The sequence below is a fragment of the Schistocerca serialis genome, chromosome 2 (assembly GCF_023864345.2).
Source record: "Schistocerca serialis cubense isolate TAMUIC-IGC-003099 chromosome 2, iqSchSeri2.2, whole genome shotgun sequence".
NCBI lineage: Eukaryota > Metazoa > Arthropoda > Insecta > Orthoptera > Acrididae > Schistocerca > Schistocerca serialis.
In genome coordinates this window covers 906,278,376-906,305,754 of record NC_064639.1, presented here as the reverse complement: position 1 = coordinate 906,305,754, position 27,379 = coordinate 906,278,376, and the positions used below count along the sequence as shown (strand labels likewise).

The 27,379-nt window shown below is 54.1% G+C and overlaps 41 non-coding genes across 41 annotated transcripts; all 41 read left to right on the top strand.

The window, feature by feature from the left end:
• Window positions 1–282: 282 nt before the first annotated feature.
• On the top strand, window positions 283–354 carry Trnae-uuc (transfer RNA glutamic acid (anticodon UUC)). Its single transcript has one exon. It is a non-coding gene; the product is annotated as a tRNA-Glu (tRNA).
• A 198-nt stretch (window positions 355–552) lies between these two features.
• On the top strand, window positions 553–626 carry Trnai-aau (transfer RNA isoleucine (anticodon AAU)). The gene has a single exon. It is a non-coding gene; the product is annotated as a tRNA-Ile (tRNA).
• Window positions 627–1,505: 879 nt separating this feature from the next.
• Window positions 1,506–1,576, top strand: Trnag-gcc (transfer RNA glycine (anticodon GCC)). The gene has a single exon. It is a non-coding gene; the product is annotated as a tRNA-Gly (tRNA).
• A 380-nt stretch (window positions 1,577–1,956) lies between these two features.
• On the top strand, window positions 1,957–2,029 carry Trnam-cau (transfer RNA methionine (anticodon CAU)). Its single transcript has one exon. It is a non-coding gene; the product is annotated as a tRNA-Met (tRNA).
• Window positions 2,030–2,334: 305 nt separating this feature from the next.
• Window positions 2,335–2,406, top strand: Trnae-uuc (transfer RNA glutamic acid (anticodon UUC)). Its single transcript has one exon. It is a non-coding gene; the product is annotated as a tRNA-Glu (tRNA).
• Window positions 2,407–2,604: 198 nt separating this feature from the next.
• On the top strand, window positions 2,605–2,678 carry Trnai-aau (transfer RNA isoleucine (anticodon AAU)). Its single transcript has one exon. It is a non-coding gene; the product is annotated as a tRNA-Ile (tRNA).
• An 879-nt stretch (window positions 2,679–3,557) lies between these two features.
• On the top strand, window positions 3,558–3,628 carry Trnag-gcc (transfer RNA glycine (anticodon GCC)). Its single transcript has one exon. It is a non-coding gene; the product is annotated as a tRNA-Gly (tRNA).
• Window positions 3,629–4,008: 380 nt separating this feature from the next.
• On the top strand, window positions 4,009–4,081 carry Trnam-cau (transfer RNA methionine (anticodon CAU)). The gene has a single exon. It is a non-coding gene; the product is annotated as a tRNA-Met (tRNA).
• A 305-nt stretch (window positions 4,082–4,386) lies between these two features.
• Trnae-uuc (transfer RNA glutamic acid (anticodon UUC)) lies at window positions 4,387–4,458 on the top strand. The gene has a single exon. It is a non-coding gene; the product is annotated as a tRNA-Glu (tRNA).
• Window positions 4,459–4,656: 198 nt separating this feature from the next.
• Window positions 4,657–4,730, top strand: Trnai-aau (transfer RNA isoleucine (anticodon AAU)). Its single transcript has one exon. It is a non-coding gene; the product is annotated as a tRNA-Ile (tRNA).
• Window positions 4,731–5,609: 879 nt separating this feature from the next.
• Trnag-gcc (transfer RNA glycine (anticodon GCC)) lies at window positions 5,610–5,680 on the top strand. Its single transcript has one exon. It is a non-coding gene; the product is annotated as a tRNA-Gly (tRNA).
• A 380-nt stretch (window positions 5,681–6,060) lies between these two features.
• On the top strand, window positions 6,061–6,133 carry Trnam-cau (transfer RNA methionine (anticodon CAU)). The gene has a single exon. It is a non-coding gene; the product is annotated as a tRNA-Met (tRNA).
• Window positions 6,134–6,438: 305 nt separating this feature from the next.
• Trnae-uuc (transfer RNA glutamic acid (anticodon UUC)) lies at window positions 6,439–6,510 on the top strand. Its single transcript has one exon. It is a non-coding gene; the product is annotated as a tRNA-Glu (tRNA).
• A 198-nt stretch (window positions 6,511–6,708) lies between these two features.
• Trnai-aau (transfer RNA isoleucine (anticodon AAU)) lies at window positions 6,709–6,782 on the top strand. Its single transcript has one exon. It is a non-coding gene; the product is annotated as a tRNA-Ile (tRNA).
• An 879-nt stretch (window positions 6,783–7,661) lies between these two features.
• Trnag-gcc (transfer RNA glycine (anticodon GCC)) lies at window positions 7,662–7,732 on the top strand. The gene has a single exon. It is a non-coding gene; the product is annotated as a tRNA-Gly (tRNA).
• Window positions 7,733–8,112: 380 nt separating this feature from the next.
• On the top strand, window positions 8,113–8,185 carry Trnam-cau (transfer RNA methionine (anticodon CAU)). Its single transcript has one exon. It is a non-coding gene; the product is annotated as a tRNA-Met (tRNA).
• Window positions 8,186–8,490: 305 nt separating this feature from the next.
• Trnae-uuc (transfer RNA glutamic acid (anticodon UUC)) lies at window positions 8,491–8,562 on the top strand. The gene has a single exon. It is a non-coding gene; the product is annotated as a tRNA-Glu (tRNA).
• Window positions 8,563–8,760: 198 nt separating this feature from the next.
• On the top strand, window positions 8,761–8,834 carry Trnai-aau (transfer RNA isoleucine (anticodon AAU)). The gene has a single exon. It is a non-coding gene; the product is annotated as a tRNA-Ile (tRNA).
• Window positions 8,835–15,684: 6,850 nt separating this feature from the next.
• Window positions 15,685–15,757, top strand: Trnam-cau (transfer RNA methionine (anticodon CAU)). The gene has a single exon. It is a non-coding gene; the product is annotated as a tRNA-Met (tRNA).
• A 305-nt stretch (window positions 15,758–16,062) lies between these two features.
• On the top strand, window positions 16,063–16,134 carry Trnae-uuc (transfer RNA glutamic acid (anticodon UUC)). The gene has a single exon. It is a non-coding gene; the product is annotated as a tRNA-Glu (tRNA).
• A 198-nt stretch (window positions 16,135–16,332) lies between these two features.
• Window positions 16,333–16,406, top strand: Trnai-aau (transfer RNA isoleucine (anticodon AAU)). Its single transcript has one exon. It is a non-coding gene; the product is annotated as a tRNA-Ile (tRNA).
• Window positions 16,407–17,285: 879 nt separating this feature from the next.
• Trnag-gcc (transfer RNA glycine (anticodon GCC)) lies at window positions 17,286–17,356 on the top strand. The gene has a single exon. It is a non-coding gene; the product is annotated as a tRNA-Gly (tRNA).
• Window positions 17,357–17,736: 380 nt separating this feature from the next.
• On the top strand, window positions 17,737–17,809 carry Trnam-cau (transfer RNA methionine (anticodon CAU)). The gene has a single exon. It is a non-coding gene; the product is annotated as a tRNA-Met (tRNA).
• Window positions 17,810–18,114: 305 nt separating this feature from the next.
• On the top strand, window positions 18,115–18,186 carry Trnae-uuc (transfer RNA glutamic acid (anticodon UUC)). The gene has a single exon. It is a non-coding gene; the product is annotated as a tRNA-Glu (tRNA).
• Window positions 18,187–18,384: 198 nt separating this feature from the next.
• Trnai-aau (transfer RNA isoleucine (anticodon AAU)) lies at window positions 18,385–18,458 on the top strand. Its single transcript has one exon. It is a non-coding gene; the product is annotated as a tRNA-Ile (tRNA).
• An 879-nt stretch (window positions 18,459–19,337) lies between these two features.
• On the top strand, window positions 19,338–19,408 carry Trnag-gcc (transfer RNA glycine (anticodon GCC)). Its single transcript has one exon. It is a non-coding gene; the product is annotated as a tRNA-Gly (tRNA).
• Window positions 19,409–19,788: 380 nt separating this feature from the next.
• On the top strand, window positions 19,789–19,861 carry Trnam-cau (transfer RNA methionine (anticodon CAU)). Its single transcript has one exon. It is a non-coding gene; the product is annotated as a tRNA-Met (tRNA).
• Window positions 19,862–20,166: 305 nt separating this feature from the next.
• On the top strand, window positions 20,167–20,238 carry Trnae-uuc (transfer RNA glutamic acid (anticodon UUC)). The gene has a single exon. It is a non-coding gene; the product is annotated as a tRNA-Glu (tRNA).
• Window positions 20,239–20,436: 198 nt separating this feature from the next.
• Window positions 20,437–20,510, top strand: Trnai-aau (transfer RNA isoleucine (anticodon AAU)). Its single transcript has one exon. It is a non-coding gene; the product is annotated as a tRNA-Ile (tRNA).
• Window positions 20,511–21,389: 879 nt separating this feature from the next.
• Window positions 21,390–21,460, top strand: Trnag-gcc (transfer RNA glycine (anticodon GCC)). Its single transcript has one exon. It is a non-coding gene; the product is annotated as a tRNA-Gly (tRNA).
• Window positions 21,461–21,840: 380 nt separating this feature from the next.
• On the top strand, window positions 21,841–21,913 carry Trnam-cau (transfer RNA methionine (anticodon CAU)). The gene has a single exon. It is a non-coding gene; the product is annotated as a tRNA-Met (tRNA).
• Window positions 21,914–22,218: 305 nt separating this feature from the next.
• Trnae-uuc (transfer RNA glutamic acid (anticodon UUC)) lies at window positions 22,219–22,290 on the top strand. Its single transcript has one exon. It is a non-coding gene; the product is annotated as a tRNA-Glu (tRNA).
• Window positions 22,291–22,488: 198 nt separating this feature from the next.
• Trnai-aau (transfer RNA isoleucine (anticodon AAU)) lies at window positions 22,489–22,562 on the top strand. Its single transcript has one exon. It is a non-coding gene; the product is annotated as a tRNA-Ile (tRNA).
• An 879-nt stretch (window positions 22,563–23,441) lies between these two features.
• Trnag-gcc (transfer RNA glycine (anticodon GCC)) lies at window positions 23,442–23,512 on the top strand. Its single transcript has one exon. It is a non-coding gene; the product is annotated as a tRNA-Gly (tRNA).
• Window positions 23,513–23,892: 380 nt separating this feature from the next.
• Window positions 23,893–23,965, top strand: Trnam-cau (transfer RNA methionine (anticodon CAU)). The gene has a single exon. It is a non-coding gene; the product is annotated as a tRNA-Met (tRNA).
• Window positions 23,966–24,270: 305 nt separating this feature from the next.
• On the top strand, window positions 24,271–24,342 carry Trnae-uuc (transfer RNA glutamic acid (anticodon UUC)). Its single transcript has one exon. It is a non-coding gene; the product is annotated as a tRNA-Glu (tRNA).
• Window positions 24,343–24,540: 198 nt separating this feature from the next.
• On the top strand, window positions 24,541–24,614 carry Trnai-aau (transfer RNA isoleucine (anticodon AAU)). Its single transcript has one exon. It is a non-coding gene; the product is annotated as a tRNA-Ile (tRNA).
• An 879-nt stretch (window positions 24,615–25,493) lies between these two features.
• On the top strand, window positions 25,494–25,564 carry Trnag-gcc (transfer RNA glycine (anticodon GCC)). The gene has a single exon. It is a non-coding gene; the product is annotated as a tRNA-Gly (tRNA).
• Window positions 25,565–25,944: 380 nt separating this feature from the next.
• On the top strand, window positions 25,945–26,017 carry Trnam-cau (transfer RNA methionine (anticodon CAU)). The gene has a single exon. It is a non-coding gene; the product is annotated as a tRNA-Met (tRNA).
• A 305-nt stretch (window positions 26,018–26,322) lies between these two features.
• Window positions 26,323–26,394, top strand: Trnae-uuc (transfer RNA glutamic acid (anticodon UUC)). The gene has a single exon. It is a non-coding gene; the product is annotated as a tRNA-Glu (tRNA).
• Window positions 26,395–26,592: 198 nt separating this feature from the next.
• On the top strand, window positions 26,593–26,666 carry Trnai-aau (transfer RNA isoleucine (anticodon AAU)). Its single transcript has one exon. It is a non-coding gene; the product is annotated as a tRNA-Ile (tRNA).
• The last annotated feature ends 713 nt before the right edge of the window (window positions 26,667–27,379 follow it).

The window sequence follows — 27,379 nt, the reverse complement described above, 5'->3', positions numbered from 1 at the left end:
GGTGCTGTTGCTAGGGCGCCAACGTATTTCTTGTTTGTTATCCACAACGTTTCAACGCTTCAGCGGGAGAATGTTTACTTCCTGTTATTGCTACTTACAGCTTCCCTTTTCCTCTTCTCCCAGCAGAGCACGAAGCCAAAAGCACTGCTCTGCGACGTTTGAGGTGCGCGCCTTGCCAGTCAGTATGTGTAAAGATGCTCGCAAAGAGAGAGGGGCGCCGACGCGGCCCTCGACACGAAATGCGACAAGCGACCGTACGAACGGTCGAATGAAACGGCCACATCCGGTGTGGTCTAGTGGCTAGGATACCTGGCTTTCACCCAGGAGGCCCGGGTTCGATTCCCGGTACCGGAACGGAATTTTTTCCACACGAATCGTGACAAGTTTGAGCTGTCCGAGCGGCCGTTTCCCGTCCTGCTCGCAATATAGCTACTGTTTCGTGACCGTCAGCAGAATATAGACTAGGGAAGCAGACACACGACGCCCATAGAAATGGTGTATGGCTTCATGCCACCCGTTTCCAGCGTAGGGCTGAGCAACTGCGTCTGCCGAGGCCCGTTAGCTCAGTTGGTTAGAGCGTCGTGCTAATAACGCGAAGGTCGTGGGTTCGATCCCCCCACGGGCCACTACTCTTTTACTACTGCGAAAAGGCAGCGCCGATTTCAGCTGGCGAGTGTGATGACCAAAAGATCATCACCCTGCGTGGAAGTTGACAGAGGATCCGAACCCGACTCGTCGGGAAGCACTACAGCATTCACTCGGCAATGGCCATAATATCTTGAATACACTGGTTCTCAACCGATAAAGAGAAAATGAAAGAAAATGTCCGATTGCCGATGCGTAACAACTTTGGCCCTGGTCAGTACTTGGGCGGGTGAGCGCATGGGAACACAGGGCACTATTGGCAGTTTTACTTCCTATTTTTGTTTCTCCTTTGACTGATTCGGTCAGGGAAACGCCACCGTGAAATGAAGGGGGCGTGCTGTGTGTCCATCGCCTCGCCTCTCCTTGCCTCTCTCAGTCGTTTCTCGTGCTTGTCGTTTTGATATAGGCCGATTTGAGAGCGTCAGCTCTCGCGTCAGCTGAGCAAAGTCGAGACAAGTCGAGACACACTAAGGGCTGGCGCTTGGAAGGCAACTATGCTGACCATTACACCACCACCGCACAAGCGAGCGCCCCGCCTCCGCGCTGTGTCGGCTTCCCGCCTGTCGGCAGCGGCCGAAGGTGATCGTACCCGGCAGGCGCATTTCGAGGCAGGCTAGGGGAGCACATCCAGACGCATTCGGACAGCGTATCCGCGCACATTTCGCATCCTTTGGCAAGAGTCGGCGCCGGCGACGCAAGAGTACGCAGAGGACCGCGTTCTGGCGGCATTTTTAAGCAGTGCAGTGCAGGATTCAGCGTCTGCAGCACCTTCTCCACAGAATGCTACGGCGCTTGACGGCAGTCCCACTTTCCCTTGAGACATCTGCTCGGGAAGCAGCGTGAAGTTACCGCTGGCCCGAGCATCGGTGGTTCAGTGGTAGAATGCTCGCCTGCCACGCGGGCGGCCCGGGTTCGATTCCCGGCCGATGCATCATTTTGCTTTTCCCGCGATAATGCTGCCGCGTGGCTTGCGCGCTTGAGATGCACGATCCACAAGAATGTATAGCTGGATTCCCTTGAGAAGAACCGAGAACGCAGCACTCGCGGGTCCCCACTAGGACGCTCGCATCATGTTCTACAGACTAGCGTCGGCCTGGCCTCACAAGTTGCTGTGTCCCGGTGCCTCCGAGGCACTGAACTTTAACGACAAGGAGTGCTGCCTATCGTTGCAACAGCTGCAGCAACACCGCAATCAACTGGGCCGGCAGTGCACGTGTAGCAACAGAACACGTTATCCAGGAAGTACAGTGTCTCTACGTCTAATATTGGGTACGGTATTTAGGCAGTTTCCAGGACAAGCAGTTCACCCGTGCCTCGGTAGCGCAGTAGGCAGCGCGCAAGTCTCATAATCTTAAGGTCGTGAGTTCGATCCTCACCCGGGGCATTTAATTTTCTGTGACTGATGCTGGTGCTGTTGCTAGGGCGCCAACGTATTTCTTGTTTGTTATCCACAACGTTTCAACGCTTCAGCGGGAGAATGTTTACTTCCTGTTATTGCTACTTACAGCTTCCCTTTTCCTCTTCTCCCAGCAGAGCACGAAGCCAAAAGCACTGCTCTGCGACGTTTGAGGTGCGCGCCTTGCCAGTCAGTATGTGTAAAGATGCTCGCAAAGAGAGAGGGGCGCCGACGCGGCCCTCGACACGAAATGCGACAAGCGACCGTACGAACGGTCGAATGAAACGGCCACATCCGGTGTGGTCTAGTGGCTAGGATACCTGGCTTTCACCCAGGAGGCCCGGGTTCGATTCCCGGTACCGGAACGGAATTTTTTCCACACGAATCGTGACAAGTTTGAGCTGTCCGAGCGGCCGTTTCCCGTCCTGCTCGCAATATAGCTACTGTTTCGTGACCGTCAGCAGAATATAGACTAGGGAAGCAGACACACGACGCCCATAGAAATGGTGTATGGCTTCATGCCACCCGTTTCCAGCGTAGGGCTGAGCAACTGCGTCTGCCGAGGCCCGTTAGCTCAGTTGGTTAGAGCGTCGTGCTAATAACGCGAAGGTCGTGGGTTCGATCCCCCCACGGGCCACTACTCTTTTACTACTGCGAAAAGGCAGCGCCGATTTCAGCTGGCGAGTGTGATGACCAAAAGATCATCACCCTGCGTGGAAGTTGACAGAGGATCCGAACCCGACTCGTCGGGAAGCACTACAGCATTCACTCGGCAATGGCCATAATATCTTGAATACACTGGTTCTCAACCGATAAAGAGAAAATGAAAGAAAATGTCCGATTGCCGATGCGTAACAACTTTGGCCCTGGTCAGTACTTGGGCGGGTGAGCGCATGGGAACACAGGGCACTATTGGCAGTTTTACTTCCTATTTTTGTTTCTCCTTTGACTGATTCGGTCAGGGAAACGCCACCGTGAAATGAAGGGGGCGTGCTGTGTGTCCATCGCCTCGCCTCTCCTTGCCTCTCTCAGTCGTTTCTCGTGCTTGTCGTTTTGATATAGGCCGATTTGAGAGCGTCAGCTCTCGCGTCAGCTGAGCAAAGTCGAGACAAGTCGAGACACACTAAGGGCTGGCGCTTGGAAGGCAACTATGCTGACCATTACACCACCACCGCACAAGCGAGCGCCCCGCCTCCGCGCTGTGTCGGCTTCCCGCCTGTCGGCAGCGGCCGAAGGTGATCGTACCCGGCAGGCGCATTTCGAGGCAGGCTAGGGGAGCACATCCAGACGCATTCGGACAGCGTATCCGCGCACATTTCGCATCCTTTGGCAAGAGTCGGCGCCGGCGACGCAAGAGTACGCAGAGGACCGCGTTCTGGCGGCATTTTTAAGCAGTGCAGTGCAGGATTCAGCGTCTGCAGCACCTTCTCCACAGAATGCTACGGCGCTTGACGGCAGTCCCACTTTCCCTTGAGACATCTGCTCGGGAAGCAGCGTGAAGTTACCGCTGGCCCGAGCATCGGTGGTTCAGTGGTAGAATGCTCGCCTGCCACGCGGGCGGCCCGGGTTCGATTCCCGGCCGATGCATCATTTTGCTTTTCCCGCGATAATGCTGCCGCGTGGCTTGCGCGCTTGAGATGCACGATCCACAAGAATGTATAGCTGGATTCCCTTGAGAAGAACCGAGAACGCAGCACTCGCGGGTCCCCACTAGGACGCTCGCATCATGTTCTACAGACTAGCGTCGGCCTGGCCTCACAAGTTGCTGTGTCCCGGTGCCTCCGAGGCACTGAACTTTAACGACAAGGAGTGCTGCCTATCGTTGCAACAGCTGCAGCAACACCGCAATCAACTGGGCCGGCAGTGCACGTGTAGCAACAGAACACGTTATCCAGGAAGTACAGTGTCTCTACGTCTAATATTGGGTACGGTATTTAGGCAGTTTCCAGGACAAGCAGTTCACCCGTGCCTCGGTAGCGCAGTAGGCAGCGCGCAAGTCTCATAATCTTAAGGTCGTGAGTTCGATCCTCACCCGGGGCATTTAATTTTCTGTGACTGATGCTGGTGCTGTTGCTAGGGCGCCAACGTATTTCTTGTTTGTTATCCACAACGTTTCAACGCTTCAGCGGGAGAATGTTTACTTCCTGTTATTGCTACTTACAGCTTCCCTTTTCCTCTTCTCCCAGCAGAGCACGAAGCCAAAAGCACTGCTCTGCGACGTTAGAGGTGCGCGCCTTGCCAGTCAGTATGTGTAAAGATGCTCGCAAAGAGAGAGGGGCGCCGACGCGGCCCTCGACACGAAATGCGACAAGCGACCGTACGAACGGTCGAATGAAACGGCCACATCCGGTGTGGTCTAGTGGCTAGGATACCTGGCTTTCACCCAGGAGGCCCGGGTTCGATTCCCGGTACCGGAACGGAATTTTTTCCACACGAATCGTGACAAGTTTGAGCTGTCCGAGCGGCCGTTTCCCGTCCTGCTCGCAATATAGCTACTGTTTCGTGACCGTCAGCAGAATATAGACTAGGGAAGCAGACACACGACGCCCATAGAAATGGTGTATGGCTTCATGCCACCCGTTTCCAGCGTAGGGCTGAGCAACTGCGTCTGCCGAGGCCCGTTAGCTCAGTTGGTTAGAGCGTCGTGCTAATAACGCGAAGGTCGTGGGTTCGATCCCCCCACGGGCCACTACTCTTTTACTACTGCGAAAAGGCAGCGCCGATTTCAGCTGGCGAGTGTGATGACCAAAAGATCATCACCCTGCGTGGAAGTTGACAGAGGATCCGAACCCGACTCGTCGGGAAGCACTACAGCATTCACTCGGCAATGGCCATAATATCTTGAATACACTGGTTCTCAACCGATAAAGAGAAAATGAAAGAAAATGTCCGATTGCCGATGCGTAACAACTTTGGCCCTTGTCAGTACTTGCGCGGGTGAGCGCATGGGAACACAGGGCACTATTGGCAGTTTTACTTCCTATTTTTGTTTCTCCTTTGACTGATTCGGTCAGGGAAACGCCACCGTGAAATGAAGGGGGCGTGCTGTGTGTCCATCGCCTCGCCTCTCCTTGCCTCTCTCAGTCGTTTCTCGTGCTTGTCGTTTTGATATAGGCCGATTTGAGAGCGTCAGCTCTCGCGTCAGCTGAGCAAAGTCGAGACATGTCGAGACACACTAAGGGCTGGCGCTTGGAAGGCAACTATGCTGACCATTACACCACCACCGCACAAGCGAGCGCCCCGCCTCCGCGCTGTGTCGGCTTCCCGCCTGTCGGCAGCGGCCGAAGGTGATCGTACCCGGCAGGCGCATTTCGAGGCAGGCTAGGGGAGCACATCCAGACGCATTCGGACAGCGTATCCGCGCACATTTCGCATCCTTTGGCAAGAGTCGGCGCCGGCGACGCAAGAGTACGCAGAGGACCGCGTTCTGGCGGCATTTTTAAGCAGTGCAGTGCAGGATTCAGCGTCTGCAGCACCTTCTCCACAGAATGCTACGGCGCTTGACGGCAGTCCCACTTTCCCTTGAGACATCTGCTCGGGAAGCAGCGTGAAGTTACCGCTGGCCCGAGCATCGGTGGTTCAGTGGTAGAATGCTCGCCTGCCACGCGGGCGGCCCGGGTTCGATTCCCGGCCGATGCATCATTTTGCTTTTCCCGCGATAATGCTGCCGCGTGGCTTGCGCGCTTGAGATGCACGATCCACAAGAATGTATAGCTGGATTCCCTTGAGAAGAACCGAGAACGCAGCACTCGCGGGTCCCCACTAGGACGCTCGCATCATGTTCTACAGACTAGCGTCGGCCTGGCCTCACAAGTTGCTGTGTCCCGGTGCCTCCGAGGCACTGAACTTTAACGACAAGGAGTGCTGCCTATCGTTGCAACAGCTGCAGCAACACCGCAATCAACTGGGCCGGCAGTGCACGTGTAGCAACAGAACACGTTATCCAGGAAGTACAGTGTCTCTACGTCTAATATTGGGTACGGTATTTAGGCAGTTTCCAGGACAAGCAGTTCACCCGTGCCTCGGTAGCGCAGTAGGCAGCGCGCAAGTCTCATAATCTTAAGGTCGTGAGTTCGATCCTCACCCGGGGCATTTAATTTTCTGTGACTGATGCTGGTGCTGTTGCTAGGGCGCCAACGTATTTCTTGTTTGTTATCCACAACGTTTCAACGCTTCAGCGGGAGAATGTTTACTTCCTGTTATTGCTACTTACAGTTTCCCTTTTCCTCTTCTCCCAGCAGAGCACGAAGCCAAAAGCACTGCTCTGCGACGTTTGAGGTGCGCGCCTTGCCAGTCAGTATGTGTAAAGATGCTCGCAAAGAGAGAGGGGCGCCGACGCGGCCCTCGACACGAAATGCGACAAGCGACCGTACGAACGGTCGAATGAAACGGCCACATCCGGTGTGGTCTAGTGGCTAGGATACCTGGCTTTCACCCAGGAGGCCCGGGTTCGATTCCCGGTACCGGAACGGAATTTTTTCCACACGAATCGTGACAAGTTTGAGCTGTCCGAGCGGCCGTTTCCCGTCCTGCTCGCAATATAGCTACTGTTTCGTGACCGTCAGCAGAATATAGACTAGGGAAGCAGACACACGACGCCCATAGAAATGGTGTATGGCTTCATGCCACCCGTTTCCAGCGTAGGGCTGAGCAACTGCGTCTGCCGAGGCCCGTTAGCTCAGTTGGTTAGAGCGTCGTGCTAATAACGCGAAGGTCGTGGGTTCGATCCCCCCACGGGCCACTACTCTTTTACTACTGCGAAAAGGCAGCGCCGATTTCAGCTGGCGAGTGTGATGACCAAAAGATCATCACCCTGCGTGGAAGTTGACAGAGGATCCGAACCCGACTCGTCGGGAAGCACTACAGCATTCACTCGGCAATGGCCATAATATCTTGAATACACTGGTTCTCAACCGATAAAGAGAAAATGAAAGAAAATGTCCGATTGCCGATGCGTAACAACTTTGGCCCTTGTCAGTACTTGCGCGGGTGAGCGCATGGGAACACAGGGCACTATTGGCAGTTTTACTTCCTATTTTTGTTTCTCCTTTGACTGATTCGGTCAGGGAAACGCCACCGTGAAATGAAGGGGGCGTGCTGTGTGTCCATCGCCTCGCCTCTCCTTGCCTCTCTCAGTCGTTTCTCGTGCTTGTCGTTTTGATATAGGCCGATTTGAGAGCGTCAGCTCTCGCGTCAGCTGAGCAAAGTCGAGACATGTCGAGACACACTAAGGGCTGGCGCTTGGAAGGCAACTATGCTGACCATTACACCACCACCGCACAAGCGAGCGCCCCGCCTCCGCGCTGTGTCGGCTTCCCGCCTGTCGGCAGCGGCCGAAGGTGATCGTACCCGGCAGGCGCATTTCGAGGCAGGCTAGGGGAGCACATCCAGACGCATTCGGACAGCGTATCCGCGCACATTTCGCATCCTTTGGCAAGAGTCGGCGCCGGCGACGCAAGAGTACGCAGAGGACCGCGTTCTGGCGGCATTTTTAAGCAGTGCAGTGCAGGATTCAGCGTCTGCAGCACCTTCTCCACAGAATGCTACGGCGCTTGACGGCAGTCCCACTTTCCCTTGAGACATCTGCTCGGGAAGCAGCGTGAAGTTACCGCTGGCCCGAGCATCGGTGGTTCAGTGGTAGAATGCTCGCCTGCCACGCGGGCGGCCCGGGTTCGATTCCCGGCCGATGCATCATTTTGCTTTTCCCGCGATAATGCTGCCGCGTGGCTTGCGCGCTTGAGATGCACGATCCACAAGAATGTATAGCTGGATTCCCTTGAGAAGAACCGAGAACGCAGCACTCGCGGGTCCCCACTAGGACGCTCGCATCATGTTCTACAGACTAGCGTCGGCCTGGCCTCACAAGTTGCTGTGTCCCGGTGCCTCCGAGGCACTGAACTTTAACGACAAGGAGTGCTGCCTATCGTTGCAACAGCTGCAGCAACACCGCAATCAACTGGGCCGGCAGTGCACGTGTAGCAACAGAACACGTTATCCAGGAAGTACAGTGTCTCTACGTCTAATATTGGGTACGGTATTTAGGCAGTTTCCAGGACAAGCAGTTCACCCGTGCCTCGGTAGCGCAGTAGGCAGCGCGCAAGTCTCATAATCTTAAGGTCGTGAGTTCGATCCTCACCCGGGGCATTTAATTTTCTGTGACTGATGCTGGTGCTGTTGCTAGGGCGCCAACGTATTTCTTGTTTGTTATCCACAACGTTTCAACGCTTCAGCGGGAGAATGTTTACTTCCTGTTATTGCTACTTACAGCTTCCCTTTTCCTCTTCTCCCAGCAGAGCACGAAGCCAAAAGCACTGCTCTGCGACGTTAGAGGTGCGCGCCTTGCCAGTCAGTATGTGTAAAGATGCTCGCAAAGAGAGAGGGGCGCCGACGCGGCCCTCGACACGAAATGCGACAAGCGACCGTACGAACGGTCGAATGAAACGGCCACATCCGGTGTGGTCTAGTGGCTAGGATACCTGGCTTTCACCCAGGAGGCCCGGGTTCGATTCCCGGTACCGGAACGGAATTTTTTCCACACGAATCGTGACAAGTTTGAGCTGTCCGAGCGGCCGTTTCCCGTCCTGCTCGCAATATAGCTACTGTTTCGTGACCGTCAGCAGAATATAGACTAGGGAAGCAGACACACGACGCCCATAGAAATGGTGTATGGCTTCATGCCACCCGTTTCCAGCGTAGGGCTGAGCAACTGCGTCTGCCGAGGCCCGTTAGCTCAGTTGGTTAGAGCGTCGTGCTAATAACGCGAAGGTCGTGGGTTCGATCCCCCCACGGGCCACTACTCTTTTACTACTGCGAAAAGGCAGCGCCGATTTCAGCTGGCGAGTGTGATGACCAAAAGATCATCACCCTGCGTGGAAGTTGACAGAGGATCCGAACCCGACTCGTCGGGAAGCACTACAGCATTCACTCGGCAATGGCCATAATATCTTGAATACACTGGTTCTCAACCGATAAAGAGAAAATGAAAGAAAATGTCCGATTGCCGATGCGTAACAACTTTGGCCCTTGTCAGTACTTGCGCGGGTGAGCGCATGGGAACACAGGGCACTATTGGCAGTTTTACTTCCTATTTTTGTTTCTCCTTTGACTGATTCGGTCAGGGAAACGCCACCGTGAAATGAAGGGGGCGTGCTGTGTGTCCATCGCCTCGCCTCTCCTTGCCTCTCTCAGTCGTTTCTCGTGCTTGTCGTTTTGATATAGGCCGATTTGAGAGCGTCAGCTCTCGCGTCAGCTGAGCAAAGTCGAGACAAGTCGAGACACACTAAGGGCTGGCGCTTGGAAGGCAACTATGCTGACCATTACACCACCACCGCACAAGCGAGCGCCCCGCCTCCGCGCTGTGTCGGCTTCCCGCCTGTCGGCAGCGGCCGAAGGTGATCGTACCCGGCAGGCGCATTTCGAGGCAGGCTAGGGGAGCACATCCAGACGCATTCGGACAGCGTATCCGTGCACATCGCTCGGGGCAGCGGGACGGTTGCGGCTTTGTTTACGTCGCCGGGACTTTGGCGCTTCGTTCTTCGTGATTGCTGCTTTACAGATTTGTAAGTAACAAAATGTCGACATTTTCGAGAGCTAACACCGTTCAGTGTGTCTTTGATAGAAGTGCAGTCCGCCCTACCGCATTTGAAATACACGAATGGTTATTCGAAGACTTAAAGATACCGGAGGAAATCGTAGACACCTTTCAATTGGACTTTGTTCAGTATTGCTTGTTCTTGAAATTTACGTCTGGGGACATGTGTGAAAAATTTGTTGCTAAATTTGGTGGCAGTCGCCGTTTTAAACATGCCGATGGTAGTATTAGTAATGTGCAAATTGTGGCGTCAGGGTTTGGAATTCGAACTGTCCGTGTTTTTAATGTACCACCTGAATGCCCTGATCAAGTTTTCTCTCGTGCCTTGTCGCGGTTTGGTGACGTTCTGAACATTACGATGGAGAAATGGTCTAGTGCATACCGTTATAAAGTTGCTAGTGGTGTCCGTAGTGTACGGATGGACCTGAAACAACATATTCCTTCCTACTTTGTAATCGGTGGGGTTCGTGCACAGATCTCATATATCGGGCAACCGCCGACATGTGCCGTATGTCATTCCACGGAACATTTAAGGGGTGCCTGCCCTCGACGGCGGCCTGTTCAGTTACCGCGCCAAGATGTTGTGGGTGGTAGCGATAACTTTGTGCCCCTTATGAGTGAGATTGTAGCAGGAACATCCTTTACCGGTCCGACCGACCGACCGACCGTGCGACCGTCGGCCGTTGCTTCTGTCGAAGACAGGTCCGTCGCGGAACATAATAACACGACTGTCGGGCAGGAGGAAATGGAGGTTGTCCAGGACCCGCCTGCCCCGACCGACCGGGTTGATGACGAACGGGACGTACGCCCTGTTAATACTGATGCCGTTCAATCGGGGTCGGTGGAGGCAACAGATGCTTCTTTACCCCCGCCGCCCCTCCCGGTGCCAACTTCTGCCGAAACTGTAACGCCTTCAGCGGAAAGTAAAAAGCAACGCCGCCAGCGGGGCAAGGGTAAACAGGTCAGGGATCCGAACCCGGCCGGCCTCGCGAATCCGCCGGCCACGGAGAGTGGCAGTGAAAGTGAGACAATGTCACAGGGTTCCTCCCGTAATAGCAGCCCCGCCAGGACAGAGAAGATTCGAGCACACACTGCTCACTTGAAACAATTTCTCAGTGCCGGGAAGGAACAGGACATTGCTGCTGCAAAGCGTAAATTAGAACAGGCCAGTGAGCAGTTGCCACAGCGCCCGCGCAAACATTCTGTGCCGTCACAGCCGGCGGCCGTAACATCGCGCGGCGGCCAGGCGGAAGCCACCCAGTCGTCGGGCGACGCACGGCCACCCCCGCCACCTGACAGTCACAGCCCGTGGTGGCAGCAGCAGGAGGACGAGGGGGGCCAGTAGACGTGTGCGAAGACCTACATCGTTGTCATGAGTCCACCTACATTGCACTTGACATGGCAACTACTGTATCTTGTACTGCGTCCAGTGTATTGTCGTGCCATGTTTCTGTAGAATTGCTACTAACCACTACAGTGTTTTAAGACCTACTGAAATTTCCATTTTTATGCCAGATGCTGTTCGTTTACGTGTAAGTCCGCCATTTTATCACTTCGTTGGTGTTTTTTCTCTTGCTCTGTATTGTCCATCTGCTTAAAATGTCAACGCAATCACACCCCACGGGTATGTTTTCTGTTTTGACATTAAACGTTGCCGGTATCTCAGCGGCGCACAAGATAGCAGCTTTTACAGACGTTTTATTTCATGGAAATTTTAGTATTGCCCTTCTTCAAGAGGTATCTAGTCACGTTTTTAGCAATATCCCAGGTTATGATGTTGTTTACAATTTGAATAGTGATAATAATTGTGGCACTGCGATTTTATATAAGTCGTCTTTAGAACCTACGGACATCCAACTTCTCCCAAATGGTCGTGTCTTAGCGTGTGTGATTGAGGGAGTCCAATTTGTCAACGTTTATGTGCCCTCGGGGACTGATCAAAAACGCACACGCGCTCGTTTTTTTACCACGGACGTATGCCCCTTTTTGGCTACGGCTCGCCCCATCATATTGGGTGGCGATTTTAATTGTGTTGTTGCCTCTGCTGACCAATACCCCACCCCCACTAAATGTGCTGAACTGACTACCCTTTTAAATGCAGTGGACTTGCGTGATACGTGGCGTCACTACCATCCCATTATGACGCAGTATACGCACTTTTCTACTAGGGGGGCCAGTCGAATTGATAGGATCTACGTTTCACGGGAGCTCACAGACGTTTTATGTGCAGTCGAAGTTCTGCCTGTCGCCGTGAGTGATCACTGTGGCTACGTGTGCGTTTTGCGGTTGCAGTGCTGTCGCACGAAATCTCTTCCGGCATATTGGAAATTAAATACCGGCCATCTGGGTGCCGAAGGGCTCCGTGCGGAGATACGTGTCGCATGGCAGCAGTGTTTAACAAAGTTCCATACTTACGGGTCCTGCATCGAATGGTGGGTGGCGCATGCCAAACCAATTTTGCGGAAGGCGGCGCAATTATATAGTCGAGAAGCGAGTTACTGGCACAGGCGTACGTTGGCATTTTATCAGCAGTGCTTACAGGATGCTATCCATGCACCTGTTGGCCCGGACGCAAATATTAGACTCCGCCTGAGCAAAATTAAAACCCAGATTCTGAGGCTGCACCGGGAAAGGTCGAGGGGTTTAACGGTTCGGAGCCGTCCGTTATGCCACATCGATGACGAGGAGCCGTCGCTCTATCATCTTGCCCGGGAGAAGACACAGGCTCGCAAAAAGTATATTGATGCGCTAGAAACTGATGCGGGGATTGTCTTATCGCAGCGGCACGAAATTGTACGTCATATCTCCGACTATTATACTTCGCTCTTTCACGATACTACCGTGGACGGAGAGGCCATGCGACTTTTATTACATGACTTAGTCGACTGCATGTCCGAACCTGACCGTGAAGAGCTGGTTGCAGAGGTGTCTAATCAGGACGTGTTACAGATCTTGAAAGCCAGTGCAACGGGCAAGTCGCCTGGACCCGACGGTCTTCCTACAGAATTTTATATTACTTTCTGGGATATTGTAGGGGACAAGTTTACGGTACTGGTGAACGAAGTGCTTCGCGGCTTCGTCATCCCGAGTCAGTTTCTCGAAGGGCACATTGTTCTTATCCCCAAAAAACGGGGTCCGTGTCGTGTCACCGATCTGCGGCCAATTACGCTGCTGAATGCTGATTACAAGTTGGCGGCCAGATGTGTTGCAGCGAAGTTACAGGCAGTCATGGACAAAGTCATCTGCCCGTTTCAATCCTGCGGCGTTAAGAGGCGGACCATTTTCAATGCAGCGTCTACCTATCGTGACATCATCGCTTACTCGGCCGTCCATCGGCTTTCAGCCGGTGTTCTTTCTCTGGACTTTGCCAACGCGTTTGACAGGATGAGCCACGATTATTTGATGCATGTTATGGACAGAATGGGCTTTGGCCTCCGCTTCATTTGCGTGATTCGCCATTTCCTGACAGGAGCCAGTTCGGTGGTGACGATTAATGGATGGCGAACACCACCTATAATTCTTCGTAGGTCGGTGCGACAGGGCTGTCCCTTATCTATGTACCTTTTTGTCATTGCTTTGGACCCACTGCTGCGTGCGCTTGACCGCACGATAGGCGGCGTGGATATTCATCTTGCCACTGTGAAATGTCTCGCTTATGCTGATGACGTAGGTGTTTTTATCGGCGACGACGACGATTTTCATCACATCCGGCCCTTACTGAGGAGGTATGAACGTGCGTCGGGTGCCTTGATAAATCCAAGGAAGACCGTAATGATTCCTTTAGGAAATTGTGAAGTGGATCCCGATCAGACTTGGTTTCGCGTAGCCCGTCACCACATTATCTTGGGCCTTGACGTTACTGCTAATCCCCAACAGATGCGGACGCGCACCTGGCGCCGGCTGCTCAATCATGTCAAAGGCCTTTGTAAGACTTACGCCAGCCGACGCCTCACCCTCCTCCAGAAGGTCGACCTAATTAACAGCGCCGTGTATTCCAAGGCGTGGTACGTGGCACAACTCCTGGACGTTCCACGACCACTCGCCCGATCATTTTCGCAGGCCGCTTACTGGCTCCTGTGGCGCCACGAAATCTTCAAGGTTCGGGCGGCAACGTGCGTCCTCGGCACCACCTTCGGAGGACTCGGCCTCGTCGATTTTTCCAGGAAGTGTTCGGCGCTGCTGGTGCACCGCATGGCCACCTTGCAATCTGACAGCCCGGATGGAACGGCGGCGGCCATGCTCGTCGCTTACCGGCCGCCCTCCGAGAGCGCACCGGTGTCCGTGGTGGGCATCCCGTATCAACTCGGCTACGTCAGAGCTTACTACCTGCAGCGGAGCTACGTCCTGGAAACGGCGCTGGACAGGTACAGGAATGTTCGCCGACTGTATGCGGCAATGGTGGGGAGGCCCCCCCCTCACAAGCTCGCTCTTCGTTTCCCCGCGACCGACTGGCGGCAAGTGTGGCTGAATATTCATCACTCCGTGTTGCCCTCCGGCGTTCGGTCCCAGTGGTATAAACTGGTTAACAATACGGTGGCCACTAACCAACGTCTCTCGGACATCCGCCTGCTGCCGTCTGCCAACTGTGGTGCATGCGGCGTTCCAGACACACGGGAGCATCGCTTTCAATGTCGCCTCGTGTCGGCCATCTGGGAACTGTGTAGGGTCATGGTGGCTCTGATCAACAGGACGACACCCTCGCACGTGACACTCAATGATGTTCTTGCGCCAGGGTTTAAACCCTTCCCTCGCGCGAAGCACAATACCATGGTGTGGCTCTTAGGTCACACAGTCTTCGCCATTCTGGATTGCCAAGTCCAGGACGTATACACATATTTAGCATACTTGTGGGATGCACATTCCCATGTACAGCGGCTGAAACATTATAACGAACTTTTTGCCAATTTTCTGTGTGCGGCGTTAAAACATGGTTACGCGAAGATGTTCAATAATTGATACATTGCAAACTCCATTTAAGACTGAAGAGCCTATCTCTTATTTTTCGTTTTTTTTTTTCAATCATTTTTGTTTGGATTTGACCAGATGGTTTTGATGGATCTGTGAGACAATTATGCGCTAAAGAAGAAGATTATCTTTTATTTACTTTATTTGACTTATGGCAGTGGTGCATTTCGTTTTCCACATGGAAGTGACAATATTATTTTAATTCCCATTTACTACCTTCTTCTTATGATCTTAGGAGTGCGTTTTTAATTTGTCTTCTCCACGCGCATCCTTTTCTCCGAGAATGGACATGGAACTTAATTGTGTGTTTTTTGTATAAGAAAGACTTTTAGTTACTCGTCGTCTGTGGCATCTTTTAGGATGTATCTATTATTTTGCCATTTTCATTGTTTGAAGAGGACCATTGTCTTTTATTGTGTATTTCATTGATGGACGGAAGATTAGAGTTTGTGGAAGACTTTTCATTTCTTGTTTGATTTTCACGATATGATCCACGAGAGCAGCCGTCGGCGACGAGCGTATACCACAACCGATATGATAGCGTTGAAGCTCGCCGATGAAGGCATATTTTGGTGAGAGCAAGGAGGGCTATAAGGGGAGTTGGGAGGCCCAAAAAAAAGAAAAGAAAAAAAAGAAAAAAAAAAAAAAAAGTGGTAGAATGCTCGCCTGCCACGCGGGCGGCCCGGGTTCGATTCCCGGCCGATGCATCATTTTGCTTTTCCCGCGATAATGCTGCCGCGTGGCTTGCGCGCTTGAGATGCACGATCCACAAGAATGTATAGCTGGATTCCCTTGAGAAGAACCGAGAACGCAGCACTCGCGGGTCCCCACTAGGACGCTCGCATCATGTTCTACAGACTAGCGTCGGCCTGGCCTCACAAGTTGCTGTGTCCCGGTGCCTCCGAGGCACTGAACTTTAACGACAAGGAGTGCTGCCTATCGTTGCAACAGCTGCAGCAACACCGCAATCAACTGGGCCGGCAGTGCACGTGTAGCAACAGAACACGTTATCCAGGAAGTACAGTGTCTCTACGTCTAATATTGGGTACGGTATTTAGGCAGTTTCCAGGACAAGCAGTTCACCTGTGCCTCGGTAGCGCAGTAGGCAGCGCGCAAGTCTCATAATCTTAAGGTCGTGAGTTCGATCCTCACCCGGGGCATTTAATTTTCTGTGACTGATGCTGGTGCTGTTGCTAGGGCGCCAACGTATTTCTTGTTTGTTATCCACAACGTTTCAACGCTTCAGCGGGAGAATGTTTACTTCCTGTTATTGCTACTTACAGCTTCCCTTTTCCTCTTCTCCCAGCAGAGCACGAAGCCAAAAGCACTGCTCTGCGACGTTTGAGGTGCGCGCCTTGCCAGTCAGTATGTGTAAAGATGCTCGCAAAGAGAGAGGGGCGCCGACGCGGCCCTCGACACGAAATGCGACAAGCGACCGTACGAACGGTCGAATGAAACGGCCACATCCGGTGTGGTCTAGTGGCTAGGATACCTGGCTTTCACCCAGGAGGCCCGGGTTCGATTCCCGGTACCGGAACGGAATTTTTTCCACACGAATCGTGACAAGTTTGAGCTGTCCGAGCGGCCGTTTCCCGTCCTGCTCGCAATATAGCTACTGTTTCGTGACCGTCAGCAGAATATAGACTAGGGAAGCAGACACACGACGCCCATAGAAATGGTGTATGGCTTCATGCCACCCGTTTCCAGCGTAGGGCTGAGCAACTGCGTCTGCCGAGGCCCGTTAGCTCAGTTGGTTAGAGCGTCGTGCTAATAACGCGAAGGTCGTGGGTTCGATCCCCCCACGGGCCACTACTCTTTTACTACTGCGAAAAGGCAGCGCCGATTTCAGCTGGCGAGTGTGATGACCAAAAGATCATCACCCTGCGTGGAAGTTGACAGAGGATCCGAACCCGACTCGTCGGGAAGCACTACAGCATTCACTCGGCAATGGCCATAATATCTTGAATACACTGGTTCTCAACCGATAAAGAGAAAATGAAAGAAAATGTCCGATTGCCGATGCGTAACAACTTTGGCCCTGGTCAGTACTTGGGCGGGTGAGCGCATGGGAACACAGGGCACTATTGGCAGTTTTACTTCCTATTTTTGTTTCTCCTTTGACTGATTCGGTCAGGGAAACGCCACCGTGAAATGAAGGGGGCGTGCTGTGTGTCCATCGCCTCGCCTCTCCTTGCCTCTCTCAGTCGTTTCTCGTGCTTGTCGTTTTGATATAGGCCGATTTGAGAGCGTCAGCTCTCGCGTCAGCTGAGCAAAGTCGAGACAAGTCGAGACACAATAAGGGCTGGCGCTTGGAAGGCAACTATGCTGACCATTACACCACCACCGCACAAGCGAGCGCCCCGCCTCCGCGCTGTGTCGGCTTCCCGCCTGTCGGCAGCGGCCGAAGGTGATCGTACCCGGCAGGCGCATTTCGAGGCAGGCTAGGGGAGCACATCCAGACGCATTCGGACAGCGTATCCGCGCACATTTCGCATCCTTTGGCAAGAGTCGGCGCCGGCGACGCAAGAGTACGCAGAGGACCGCGTTCTGGCGGCATTTTTAAGCAGTGCAGTGCAGGATTCAGCGTCTGCAGCACCTTCTCCACAGAATGCTACGGCGCTTGACGGCAGTCCCACTTTCCCTTGAGACATCTGCTCAGGAAGCAGCGTGAAGTTACCGCTGGCCCGAGCATCGGTGGTTCAGTGGTAGAATGCTCGCCTGCCACGCGGGCGGCCCGGGTTCGATTCCCGGCCGATGCATCATTTTGCTTTTCCCGCGATAATGCTGCCGCGTGGCTTGCGCGCTTGAGATGCACGATCCACAAGAATGTATAGCTGGATTCCCTTGAGAAGAACCGAGAACGCAGCACTCGCGGGTCCCCACTAGGACGCTCGCATCATGTTCTACAGACTAGCGTCGGCCTGGCCTCACAAGTTGCTGTGTCCCGGTGCCTCCGAGGCACTGAACTTTAACGACAAGGAGTGCTGCCTATCGTTGCAACAGCTGCAGCAACACCGCAATCAACTGGGCCGGCAGTGCACGTGTAGCAACAGAACACGTTATCCAGGAAGTACAGTGTCTCTACGTCTAATATTGGGTACGGTATTTAGGCAATTTGCAGGACAAGCAGTTCACCCGTGCCTCGGTAGCGCAGTAGGCAGCGCGCAAGTCTCATAATCTTAAGGTCGTGAGTTCGATCCTCACCCGGGGCATTTAATTTTCTGTGACTGATGCTGGTGCTGTTGCTAGGGCGCCAACGTATTTCTTGTTTGTTATCCACAACGTTTCAACGCTTCAGCGGGAGAATGTTTACTTCCTGTTATTGCTACTTACAGCTTCCCTTTTCCTCTTCTCCCAGCAGAGCACGAAGCCAAAAGCACTGCTCTGCGACGTTTGAGGTGCGCGCCTTGCCAGTCAGTATGTGTAAAGATGCTCGCAAAGAGAGAGGGGCGCCGACGCGGCCCTCGACACGAAATGCGACAAGCGACCGTACGAACGGTCGAATGAAACGGCCACATCCGGTGTGGTCTAGTGGCTAGGATACCTGGCTTTCACCCAGGAGGCCCGGGTTCGATTCCCGGTACCGGAACGGAATTTTTTCCACACGAATCGTGACAAGTTTGAGCTGTCCGAGCGGCCGTTTCCCGTCCTGCTCGCAATATAGCTACTGTTTCGTGACCGTCAGCAGAATATAGACTAGGGAAGCAGACACACGACGCCCATAGAAATGGTGTATGGCTTCATGCCACCCGTTTCCAGCGTAGGGCTGAGCAACTGCGTCTGCCTAGGCCCGTTAGCTCAGTTGGTTAGAGCGTCGTGCTAATAACGCGAAGGTCGTGGGTTCGATCCCCCCACGGGCCACTACTCTTTTACTACTGCGAAAAGGCAGCGCCGATTTCAGCTGGCGAGTGTGATGACCAAAAGATCATCACCCTGCGTGGAAGTTGACAGAGGATCCGAACCCGACTCGTCGGGAAGCACTACAGCATTCACTCGGCAATGGCCATAATATCTTGAATACACTGGTTCTCAACCGATAAAGAGAAAATGAAAGAAAATGTCCGATTGCCGATGCGTAACAACTTTGGCCCTGGTCAGTACTTGGGCGGGTGAGCGCATGGGAACACAGGGCACTATTGGCAGTTTTACTTCCTATTTTTGTTTCTCCTTTGACTGATTCGGTCAGGGAAACGCCACCGTGAAATGAAGGGGGCGTGCTGTGTGTCCATCGCCTCGCCTCTCCTTGCCTCTCTCAGTCGTTTCTCGTGCTTGTCGTTTTGATATAGGCCGATTTGAGAGCGTCAGCTCTCGCGTCAGCTGAGCAAAGTCGAGACAAGTCGAGACACACTAAGGGCTGGCGCTTGGAAGGCAACTATGCTGACCATTACACCACCACCGCACAAGCGAGCGCCCCGCCTCCGCGCTGTGTCGGCTTCCCGCCTGTCGGCAGCGGCCGAAGGTGATCGTACCCGGCAGGCGCATTTCGAGGCAGGCTAGGGGAGCACATCCAGACGCATTCGGACAGCGTATCCGCGCACATTTCGCATCCTTTGGCAAGAGTCGGCGCCGGCGACGCAAGAGTACGCAGAGGACCGCGTTCTGGCGGCATTTTTAAGCAGTGCAGTGCAGGATTCAGCGTCTGCAGCACCTTCTCCACAGAATGCTACGGCGCTTGACGGCAGTCCCACTTTCCCTTGAGACATCTGCTCGGGAAGCAGCGTGAAGTTACCGCTGGCCCGAGCATCGGTGGTTCAGTGGTAGAATGCTCGCCTGCCACGCGGGCGGCCCGGGTTCGATTCCCGGCCGATGCATCATTTTGCTTTTCCCGCGATAATGCTGCCGCGTGGCTTGCGCGCTTGAGATGCACGATCCACAAGAATGTATAGCTGGATTCCCTTGAGAAGAACCGAGAACGCAGCACTCGCGGGTCCCCACTAGGACGCTCGCATCATGTTCTACAGACTAGCGTCGGCCTGGCCTCACAAGTTGCTGTGTCCCGGTGCCTCCGAGGCACTGAACTTTAACGACAAGGAGTGCTGCCTATCGTTGCAACAGCTGCAGCAACACCGCAATCAACTGGGCCGGCAGTGCACGTGTAGCAACAGAACACGTTATCCAGGAAGTACAGTGTCTCTACGTCTAATATTGGGTACGGTATTTAGGCAGTTTCCAGGACAAGCAGTTCACCCGTGCCTCGGTAGCGCAGTAGGCAGCGCGTAAGTCTCATAATCTTAAGGTCGTGAGTTCGATCCTCACCCGGGGCATTTAATTTTCTGTGACTGATGCTGGTGCTGTTGCTAGGGCGCCAACGTATTTCTTGTTTGTTATCCACAACGTTTCAACGCTTCAGCGGGAGAATGTTTACTTCCTGTTATTGCTACTTACAGCTTCCCTTTTCCTCTTCTCCCAGCAGAGCACGAAGCCAAAAGCACTGCTCTGCGACGTTTGAGGTGCGCGCCTTGCCAGTCAGTATGTGTAAAGATGCTCGCAAAGAGAGAGGGGCGCCGACGCGGCCCTCGACACGAAATGCGACAAGCGACCGTACGAACGGTCGAATGAAACGGCCACATCCGGTGTGGTCTAGTGGCTAGGATACCTGGCTTTCACGCAGGAGGCCCGGGTTCGATTCCCGGTACCGGAACGGAATTTTTTCCACACGAATCGTGACAAGTTTGAGCTGTCCGAGCGGCCGTTTCCCGTCCTGCTCGCAATATAGCTACTGTTTCGTGACCGTCAGCAGAATATAGACTAGGGAAGCAGACACACGACGCCCATAGAAATGGTGTATGGCTTCATGCCACCCGTTTCCAGCGTAGGGCTGAGCAACTGCGTCTGCCGAGGCCCGTTAGCTCAGTTGGTTAGAGCGTCGTGCTAATAACGCGAAGGTCGTGGGTTCGATCCCCCCACGGGCCACTACTCTTTTACTACTGCGAAAAGGCAGCGCCGATTTCAGCTGGCGAGTGTGATGACCAAAAGATCATCACCCTGCGTGGAAGTTGACAGAGGATCCGAACCCGACTCGTCGGGAAGCACTACAGCATTCACTCGGCAATGGCCATAATATCTTGAATACACTGGTTCTCAACCGATAAAGAGAAAATGAAAGAAAATGTCCGATTGCCGATGCGTAACAACTTTGGCCCTGGTCAGTACTTGGGCGGGTGAGCGCATGGGAACACAGGGCACTATTGGCAGTTTTACTTCCTATTTTTGTTTCTCCTTTGACTGATTCGGTCAGGGAAACGCCACCGTGAAATGAAGGGGGCGTGCTGTGTGTCCATCGCCTCGCCTCTCCTTGCCTCTCTCAGTCGTTTCTCGTGCTTGTCGTTTTGATATAGGCCGATTTGAGAGCGTCAGCTCTCGCGTCAGCTGAGCAAAGTCGAGACAAGTCGAGACACACTAAGGGCTGGCGCTTGGAAGGCAACTATGCTGACCATTACACCACCACCGCACAAGCGAGCGCCCCGCCTCCGCGCTGTGTCGGCTTCCCGCCTGTCGGCAGCGGCCGAAGGTGATCGTACCCGGCAGGCGCATTTCGAGGCAGGCTAGGGGAGCACATCCAGACGCATTCGGACAGCGTATCCGCGCACATTTCGCATCCTTTGGCAAGAGTCGGCGCCGGCGACGCAAGAGTACGCAGAGGACCGCGTTCTGGCGGCATTTTTAAGCAGTGCAGTGCAGGATTCAGCGTCTGCAGCACCTTCTCCACAGAATGCTACGGCGCTTGACGGCAGTCCCACTTTCCCTTGAGACATCTGCTCGGGAAGCAGCGTGAAGTTACCGCTGGCCCGAGCATCGGTGGTTCAGTGGTAGAATGCTCGCCTGCCACGCGGGCGGCCCGGGTTCGATTCCCGGCCGATGCATCATTTTGCTTTTCCCGCGATAATGCTGCCGCGTGGCTTGCGCGCTTGAGATGCACGATCCACAAGAATGTATAGCTGGATTCCCTTGAGAAGAACCGAGAACGCAGCACTCGCGGGTCCCCACTAGGACGCTCGCATCATGTTCTACAGACTAGCGTCGGCCTGGCCTCACAAGTTGCTGTGTCCCGGTGCCTCCGAGGCACTGAACTTTAACGACAAGGAGTGCTGCCTATCGTTGCAACAGCTGCAGCAACACCGCAATCAACTGGGCCGGCAGTGCACGTGTAGCAACAGAACACGTTATCCAGGAAGTACAGTGTCTCTACGTCTAATATTGGGTACGGTATTTAGGCAGTTTCCAGGACAAGCAGTTCACCCGTGCCTCGGTAGCGCAGTAGGCAGCGCGTAAGTCTCATAATCTTAAGGTCGTGAGTTCGATCCTCACCCGGGGCATTTAATTTTCTGTGACTGATGCTGGTGCTGTTGCTAGGGCGCCAACGTATTTCTTGTTTGTTATCCACAACGTTTCAACGCTTCAGCGGGAGAATGTTTACTTCCTGTTATTGCTACTTACAGCTTCCCTTTTCCTCTTCTCCCAGCAGAGCACGAAGCCAAAAGCACTGCTCTGCGACGTTTGAGGTGCGCGCCTTGCCAGTCAGTATGTGTAAAGATGCTCGCAAAGAGAGAGGGGCGCCGACGCGGCCCTCGACACGAAATGCGACAAGCGACCGTACGAACGGTCGAATGAAACGGCCACATCCGGTGTGGTCTAGTGTCTAGGATACCTGGCTTTCACCCAGGAGGCCCGGGTTCGATTCCCGGTACCGGAACGGAATTTTTTCCACACGAATCGTGACAAGTTTGAGCTGTCCGAGCGGCCGTTTCCCGTCCTGCTCGCAATATAGCTACTGTTTCGTGACCGTCAGCAGAATATAGACTAGGGAAGCAGACACACGACGCCCATAGAAATGGTGTATGGCTTCATGCCACCCGTTTCCAGCGTAGGGCTGAGCAACTGCGTCTGCCGAGGCCCGTTAGCTCAGTTGGTTAGAGCGTCGTGCTAATAACGCGAAGGTCGTGGGTTCGATCCCCCCACGGGCCACTACTCTTTTACTACTGCGAAAAGGCAGCGCCGATTTCAGCTGGCGAGTGTGATGACCAAAAGATCATCACCCTGCGTGGAAGTTGACAGAGGATCCGAACCCGACTCGTCGGGAAGCACTACAGCATTCACTCGGCAATGGCCATAATATCTTGAATACACTGGTTCTCAACCGATAAAGAGAAAATGAAAGAAAATGTCCGATTGCCGATGCGTAACAACTTTGGCCCTGGTCAGTACTTGGGCGGGTGAGCGCATGGGAACACAGGGCACTATTGGCAGTTTTACTTCCTATTTTTGTTTCTCCTTTGACTGATTCGGTCAGGGAAACGCCACCGTGAAATGAAGGGGGCGTGCTGTGTGTCCATCGCCTCGCCTCTCCTTGCCTCTCTCAGTCGTTTCTCGTGCTTGTCGTTTTGATATAGGCCGATTTGAGAGCGTCAGCTCTCGCGTCAGCTGAGCAAAGTCGAGACAAGTCGAGACACACTAAGGGCTGGCGCTTGGAAGGCAACTATGCTGACCATTACACCACCACCGCACAAGCGAGCGCCCCGCCTCCGCGCTGTGTCGGCTTCCCGCCTGTCGGCAGCGGCCGAAGGTGATCGTACCCGGCAGGCGCATTTCGAGGCAGGCTAGGGGAGCACATCCAGACGCATTCGGACAGCGTATCCGCGCACATTTCGCATCCTTTGGCAAGAGTCGGCGCCGGCGACGCAAGAGTACGCAGAGGACCGCGTTCTGGCGGCATTTTTAAGCAGTGCAGTGCAGGATTCAGCGTCTGCAGCACCTTCTCCACAGAATGCTACGGCGCTTGACGGCAGTCCCACTTTCCCTTGAGACATCTGCTCGGGAAGCAGCGTGAAGTTACCGCTGGCCCGAGCATCGGTGGTTCAGTGGTAGAATGCTCGCCTGCCACGCGGGCGGCCCGGGTTCGATTCCCGGCCGATGCATCATTTTGCTTTTCCCGCGATAATGCTGCCGCGTGGCTTGCGCGCTTGAGATGCACGATCCACAAGAATGTATAGCTGGATTCCCTTGAGAAGAACCGAGAACGCAGCACTCGCGGGTCCCCACTAGGACGCTCGCATCATGTTCTACAGACTAGCGTCGGCCTGGCCTCACAAGTTGCTGTGTCCCGGTGCCTCCGAGGCACTGAACTTTAACGACAAGGAGTGCTGCCTATCGTTGCAACAGCTGCAGCAACACCGCAATCAACTGGGCCGGCAGTGCACGTGTAGCAACAGAACACGTTATCCAGGAAGTACAGTGTCTCTACGTCTAATATTGGGTACGGTATTTAGGCAGTTTCCAGGACAAACAGTTCACCCGTGCCTCGGTAGCGCAGTAGGCAGCGCGTAAGTCTCATAATCTTAAGGTCGTGAGTTCGATCCTCACCCGGGGCATTTAATTTTCTGTGACTGATGCTGGTGCTGTTGCTAGGGCGCCAACGTATTTCTTGTTTGTTATCCACAACGTTTCAACGCTTCAGCGGGAGAATGTTTACTTCCTGTTATTGCTACTTACAGCTTCCCTTTTCCTCTTCTCCCAGCAGAGCACGAAGCCAAAAGCACTGCTCTGCGACGTTTGAGGTGCGCGCCTTGCCAGTCAGTATGTGTAAAGATGCTCGCAAAGAGAGAGGGGCGCCGACGCGGCCCTCGACACAAAATGCGACAAGCGACCGTACGAACGGTCGAATGAAACGGCCACATCCGGTGTGGTCTAGTGGCTAGGATACCTGGCTTTCACCCAGGAGGCCCGGGTTCGATTCCCGGTACCGGAACGGAATTTTTTCCACACGAATCGTGACAAGTTTGAGCTGTCCGAGCGGCCGTTTCCCGTCCTGCTCGCAATATAGCTACTGTTTCGTGACCGTCAGCAGAATATAGACTAGGGAAGCAGACACACGACGCCCATAGAAATGGTGTATGGCTTCATGCCACCCGTTTCCAGCGTAGGGCTGAGCAACTGCGTCTGCCGAGGCCCGTTAGCTCAGTTGGTTAGAGCGTCGTGCTAATAACGCGAAGGTCGTGGGTTCGATCCCCCCACGGGCCACTACTCTTTTACTACTGCGAAAAGGCAGCGCCGATTTCAGCTGGCGAGTGTGATGACCAAAAGATCATCACCCTGCGTGGAAGTTGACAGAGGATCCGAACCCGACTCGTCGGGAAGCACTACAGCATTCACTCGGCAATGGCCATAATATCTTGAATACACTGGTTCTCAACCGATAAAGAGAAAATGAAAGAAAATGTCCGATTGCCGATGCGTAACAACTTTGGCCCTGGTCAGTACTTGGGCGGGTGAGCGCATGGGAACACAGGGCACTATTGGCAGTTTTACTTCCTATTTTTGTTTCTCCTTTGACTGATTCGGTCAGGGAAACGCCACCGTGAAATGAAGGGGGCGTGCTGTGTGTCCATCGCCTCGCCTCTCCTTGCCTCTCTCAGTCGTTTCTCGTGCTTGTCGTTTTGATATAGGCCGATTTGAGAGCGTCAGCTCTCGCGTCAGCTGAGCAAAGTCGAGACAAGTCGAGACACACTAAGGGCTGGCGCTTGGAAGGCAACTATGCTGACCATTACACCACCACCGCACAAGCGAGCGCCCCGCCTCCGCGCTGTGTCGGCTTCCCGCCTGTCGGCAGCGGCCGAAGGTGATCGTACCCGGCAGGCGCATTTCGAGGCAGGCTAGGGGAGCACATCCAGACGCATTCGGACAGCGTATCCGCGCACATTTCGCATCCTTTGGCAAGAGTCGGCGCCGGCGACGCAAGAGTACGCAGAGGACCGCGTTCTGGCGGCATTTTTAAGCAGTGCAGTGCAGGATTCAGCGTCTGCAGCACCTTCTCCACAGAATGCTACGGCGCTTGACGGCAGTCCCACTTTCCCTTGAGACATCTGCTCGGGAAGCAGCGTGAAGTTACCGCTGGCCCGAGCATCGGTGGTTCAGTGGTAGAATGCTCGCCTGCCACGCGGGCGGCCCGGGTTCGATTCCCGGCCGATGCATCATTTTGCTTTTCCCGCGATAATGCTGCCGCGTGGCTTGCGCGCTTGAGATGCACGATCCACAAGAATGTATAGCTGGATTCCCTTGAGAAGAACCGAGAACGCAGCACTCGCGGGTCCCCACTAGGACGCTCGCATCATGTTCTACAGACTAGCGTCGGCCTGGCCTCACAAGTTGCTGTGTCCCGGTGCCTCCGAGGCACTGAACTTTAACGACAAGGAGTGCTGCCTATCGTTGCAACAGCTGCAGCAACACCGCAATCAACTGGGCCGGCAGTGCACGTGTAGCAACAGAACACGTTATCCAGGAAGTACAGTGTCTCTACGTCTAATATTGGGTACGGTATTTAGGCAGTTTCCAGGACAAACAGTTCACCCGTGCCTCGGTAGCGCAGTAGGCAGCGCGTAAGTCTCATAATCTTAAGGTCGTGAGTTCGATCCTCACCCGGGGCATTTAATTTTCTGTGACTGATGCTGGTGCTGTTGCTAGGGCGCCAACGTATTTCTTGTTTGTTATCCACAACGTTTCAACGCTTCAGCGGGAGAATGTTTACTTCCTGTTATTGCTACTTACAGCTTCCCTTTTCCTCTTCTCCCAGCAGAGCACGAAGCCAAAAGCACTGCTCTGCGACGTTTGAGGTGCGCGCCTTGCCAGTCAGTATGTGTAAAGATGCTCGCAAAGAGAGAGGGGCGCCGACGCGGCCCTCGACACAAAATGCGACAAGCGACCGTACGAACGGTCGAATGAAACGGCCACATCCGGTGTGGTCTAGTGGCTAGGATACCTGGCTTTCACCCAGGAGGCCCGGGTTCGATTCCCGGTACCGGAACGGAATTTTTTCCACACGAATCGTGACAAGTTTGAGCTGTCCGAGCGGCCGTTTCCCGTCCTGCTCGCAATATAGCTACTGTTTCGTGACCGTCAGCAGAATATAGACTAGGGAAGCAGACACACGACGCCCATAGAAATGGTGTATGGCTTCATGCCACCCGTTTCCAGCGTAGGGCTGAGCATCTGCGTCTGCCGAGGCCCGTTAGCTCAGTTGGTTAGAGCGTCGTGCTAATAACGCGAAGGTCGTGGGTTCGATCCCCCCACGGGCCACTACTCTTTTACTACTGCGAAAAGGCAGCGCCGATTTCAGCTGGCGAGTGTGATGACCAAAAGATCATCACCCTGCGTGGAAGTTGACAGAGGATCCGAACCCGACTCGTCGGGAAGCACTACAGCATTCACTCGGCAATGGCCATAATATCTTGAATACACTGGTTCTCAACCGATAAAGAGAAAATGAAAGAAAATGTCCGATTGCCGATGCGTAACAACTTTGGCCCTGGTCAGTACTTGGGCGGGTGAGCGCATGGGAACACAGGGCACTATTGGCAGTTTTACTTCCTATTTTTGTTTCTCCTTTGACTGATTCGGTCAGGGAAACGCCACCGTGAAATGAAGGGGGCGTGCTGTGTGTCCATCGCCTCGCCTCTCCTTGCCTCTCTCAGTCGTTTCTCGTGCTTGTCGTTTTGATATAGGCCGATTTGAGAGCGTCAGCTCTCGCGTCAGCTGAGCAAAGTCGAGACAAGTCGAGACACACTAAGGGCTGGCGCTTGGAAGGCAACTATGCTGACCATTACACCACCACCGCACAAGCGAGCGCCCCGCCTCCGCGCTGTGTCGGCTTCCCGCCTGTCGGCAGCGGCCGAAGGTGATCGTACCCGGCAGGCGCATTTCGAGGCAGGCTAGGGGAGCACATCCAGACGCATTCGGACAGCGTATCCGCGCACATTTCGCATCCTTTGGCAAGAGTCGGCGCCGGCGAC